The sequence below is a fragment of the Podarcis bocagei genome (assembly GCF_964188305.1).
Source record: "Podarcis bocagei genome assembly, contig: HAP1_SCAFFOLD_181, whole genome shotgun sequence".
Taxonomy (NCBI): domain Eukaryota; kingdom Metazoa; phylum Chordata; class Lepidosauria; order Squamata; family Lacertidae; genus Podarcis; species Podarcis bocagei.
Window position 1 is genome coordinate 102,355 of NW_027670267.1, and position 4,491 is coordinate 106,845.

A 4,491-nucleotide genomic window follows, 5' to 3' on the forward strand; every position below is an offset into this window, starting at 1 on the left:
ATGCCTGACCACGCTGTGGATTCCAGATCTTGTCTTGAACCGGTCAAACCAGCCTCTGCTTGCCTTGAAGACTTCTGGCTCGCCTGAGGTTCCTGGCTGTTCCCGGACGAGGTCTGCGTGCAAGGCCTTGGCCTTCTCACAAATGATGGCCTCAGTCACTGTGTCCCCTGCACGCTGCTTCTCTTCTAACCAGATGAGCAGCAACTTCTCCACCTCCTCCAGAACAGCTGGGCGGTTCTTCACGATCCTGGTGACTCCCTTGGCTGCATCAGTCGCAAGGATCTTCTCCCTCACCTTCAGGATGGTCCCGATGGTCGATGGATTCCTCCCGTACTCCCTGGCGAGGTCTGTCACACGCATTCCACCGCCGTGCTTCCGGATGATCTCCTTCTTCATTTCCAGCGTAACCTTCGCCTTCTTCCCCTCGCCGGCCTCTGCAGCAGCAGTCTTCTTGGGTCCCATGGCAGCACAGCTCCTACCTTCGCAAACCCCCAAAAATAAATAAATCAGTGCTTCAATTCCAAAAAATTCAAAAGCACCCAGCCACCCACCACACAGAAATTCAAACCCAGAACCAGGTCCTTGAATTCCAAACACCCCAACCCAAAATCCAACCCCCCCCCCCCAAGTTTTAAAACTTTAACTTACCGATTGGCTGCAAAAGAAGTTTTGGAAAAGCTTCAAAAATCACCAAAGTCTTCAAAAACCTCAACTGTTCCCCCAGCCCCTCCCCAACTGTTGCAACCCCCTCCCCAACTGTTGCAACCCCCTCCCCAACTGTTCCCCCAGGCCCTCCCCAACTGTTGCAAACCCCTCCCCAACTGTTCCTCCAGCCACCCACCACACAGAAATTCAAACCCAGAATTTTTTTTAAAAAAAACACAGCAGAGTGGCCCAATGGTCACAGAAAATCATAAAAATGCAGAAAAAACCACACAAGCTTCCAAATTATTGCAAACCCCTCCTCAACTGTTCCCCCAGCCACCCACCACACAGAAATTCAAACCCAGTTTTTTAAAAAAAAAAAACCAGCAGAGTGGCCCAATGGTCACAAAAAATGCAGGAAAAAAACACACAAGCTTCCAGATTCTTACAAACCCCTCCCCAACACCAAGTCCTTGATTTCCAAACACCCCAACCCAAAATCCAAAACCCCCCAAAAAAGTTTTAAAAGTTTAACTTACCAAATGGCTGCAAAAGAAGTTTTGGGAAAGCTTCAAAAAGCAGCAAAGTCTTCAAAAACTTCAAAAAATACTACCACACCACGTGCTATGAGTTGCTCCTCGAAGTCAAGTCGCAACTGCACCTCTTCAAGCAATGCACCCTGGGTATTAACGGTTTTAAGAAAAAGGAAACAAACTTGCAATACGTTTTCGTCTTGTGAAGCAAGCCCATAGAGAAATTCGTCTTGCGAAGCAGCTCAAAAACCGCAAAACCCTTTCGTCTAGCGAGTTTTTCGTCTTGCGAGGCATTCGTCTTGCGGGGCACCACTGTAATAATCCTAATAACATCTTTTGTCTTCAGAATTGACGGGTAAATCTCAGTCTAACTGGAGCTCAAACAAAGGTAGTAGGGGAACTTCCATTATTGTTAGCAGGCAGGTCTGGTTCTGGAGTTGGGTGGCCTAACAGTGAGGGGGGGGTGTGCTATTAAAGCCACGTAAAAAACAACGACCTACTTGATGTTTAGAACATTTGATGTTTCTCAATCCTCTCCCTGGAGGAAAAAAGATTCAGTTACATTAAAAGGCAGCCGTGGCTTCCCCCCACCCTGCCCCAGTGTTGGGAGCAATAGCCCTCAGCAGCTTGTGTAGATGTTGGAAGGTTTATAAGAAGTAGGTGCTGAGAGAGATGGGGAGAAACAATCTCTATTCAACTACAAAAGCCCTCACAGCATCCACCAGGCTTTGGCCAACAATCACAAGAAAGCATCACACCATTCCTTCAGGCAGCCATAACAGTCTCTGGATTGCTTGGCGTTGGCACCGCATGTGTCCTTCAGCCACTCGCGGAAGAGGTCCTTCAGCACTAAGAACTGTCCCAGAACCACGTACGCCTTGTCAAAGCCTTTGTCTTCCAGCTTCCTGCCAAGTACATCTCCAATGCCAGCTAAAGTACCAAGAGACTTGTCCCCCATGGGCTCAGCCATGAAGTCCTGATGCTTCTGACTGGTGGTCATGTTGCCTGCAGCTCTGCCTGCTCTCTCGCCTCAACCACTGCTCCCATCAAAGGGTGCTGAGAGTTGTTAGAAGACCCACTAGTCTCTTCACAGAGCTACAATTCCCAGAGTTCCCTGTGAAGAGGGATTGATAAACTGCTCTGGGAGCAGAAAAGGGGTTCTCAGCTGTAATGGGTATGGGGTTGCTCATGCGTAAGTTGCTGCCTCTCCTGGTTATGTTGCCTTGTTAAACTTTTCTGTCTGCATAGCCCTTCAATTCGTGGCTGCCTCAGTCGCTAGCAGAATCCGTCAGTGGGCGTTTCTTAAATCTTTTCCAACATAAAAGTTGTTTGACACCCAGTCTCCTCCTACTCTCTCTGCGCGGAAGTCTTCTGTGCAGGGTGGGCGTGGGTAGCGGAGGACCCGTGCTCTCCCCGCTGGTGTCCGGTGAAGAGTCCTGGAGCCCTCTCGCCGATTCCCCCATCAGCCCCTCTATATCCCTGGTGTTGCGCTGATTTGCTTCCCCATCTGCGGAGCTGCATCTCTCCCTGCTGGGCCCTTCTCCAGCATCATTTAAGAGCCTTCCCTCCGCCTCTAGCTCCGATGTCAGTTCCCTGACATCAGCCCTCTTAGCAAATCAGTTCCCAGGATTCTTTGAGGGAAGCCATGACTATTTAAAACAATAGTGTTTTAAGTGTGTTTTGTGAATGTGGCCAGTATACAGGTGAAACTCGGAAAATTAGAATATTGTGGAGAAGTTCATTTATTTCAGGAATTCAGCTTAAAAGGTGAGAGCTGGACCATAAAGAAGGCTGATCGCTGAAGAATGGATGCTTTTGAATTCTGGTGCTGGAGGAGACTCTTGAGAGTCCCATGGACTGCAAGAGGATCCAACCTCTCCATTCTGAAGGAAATCAGCCCTGAGTGCTCACTGGAAGGACAGATCCTGAAGCTGAGGCTCCAATACTTTGGCCACCTCATGAGAAGAGAGGACTCCCTGGAAAAGACCCTGATGTTGGGAAAGATGGAGAGCACAAGGAGAAGGGGACGACAGAGAACGAGATGGTTGGACAGTGTTCTCGAAGCTACCAGCATGAGTTTGACCAAACTGCGGGAGGCAGTGGAGGACAGAAGTGCCTGGCGTGCTCTGGTCCAGGGGGTCACGAAGAGTCGGACACGACTAAACGACTAAACAACAACAATATATGAGATAGACTCATGACATGCAAAGCAAGATATGTCAAGCCTTTATTAGTTATCATTGTGATGATTAGAATATTAAATGAAATCAGCAAAATAAGGACTGCAAATAGAGCAAATCTCTTTTCTGATAAGAACAGCTTTTGCATCTCATTTGGAAACCAAGGACCCAGAGTCTGGAGGAAGAACGGGGAGGGACACAATGCCAGATGCTTGAAGTCCAGTGTGAAGTTTCCACAGTCTGTGTTGATTTGGGGAGCCATGTCATCAGCTGGTGTTGGTCCACTGTGCTTCATTAAGTCCAGGGTCAATGCAGCCGTCTACCAGGAGATTTTGGAGCACTTCATTCTTCATGGGGATGCTGACTTCATTTTCCAGCAGGAATTGGCACCTGCCCACACTGCCAAAAATACCAAAACCTGGTTCAATGCCCATGGGATTACTGTGCTTGATTGGCCAGCTAATTCGCCTGACCTGAACCCCATAGAGAATCTATGGGGCACTGCCAAGAGACAGATGAGAGACATAAGACCGAGCAATGCAGAAGAGCTGAAGGCTGCTATTGAAGCATCCTGGTCTTTCATAACACCTCAGCAGTGCCACAGGCTGATAGGCAGTAATTGATGCAAAAGGGGCCCAAACCAAGTACTAAGTACATATGCATGCTTCTACTTCTCAGAGGTCCAATATGGCTCTATTTGCAGTCCTTGTTTTTCTGATTTTATTTAATATTCTAATTTCCTGAGATTGTTAATTTGGGGTTTTCATCAGCTGTACGCCATGATCATCACAATTATAACAAATAAAGGCTTGACATATCTCGCTTTGCATGTCATGAGTCTATCTCATATATTAGTTTCACCTTTTAAGTTGAATTACTGAAATAAATGAACTTTCCCACGATATTCTAATTTCCGAGTTTCACCTGTATATAAGGAGGCAGCATCAAAATCTGTCTCCTGCATGTGGTTCTGAAAAATGTTTTGACACCGAAATGCATGAAAGATGCTGGCCTAAAAAAAAAGAAGAAGACACTAGCTTCATGGTACTGTTAGGTGCCATGCAGGGTGCTTTGAAACATTTCACACACATCCACAATTTCTATAAAATACATTCTGCTTTATTAGTTACATA

At 47.2% G+C, this 4,491-nt stretch overlaps 1 pseudogene across 1 annotated transcript; it reads right to left on the reverse strand.

The window, feature by feature from the left end:
- Positions 1 to 1,714: 1,714 nt before the first annotated feature.
- LOC308579551 (barrier-to-autointegration factor pseudogene) lies at positions 1,715 to 2,258 on the reverse strand (annotated as a pseudogene). Its single transcript has one exon. The product of its transcript is annotated as a barrier-to-autointegration factor pseudogene (transcript).
- Positions 2,259 to 4,491: the final 2,233 nt, after the last annotated feature.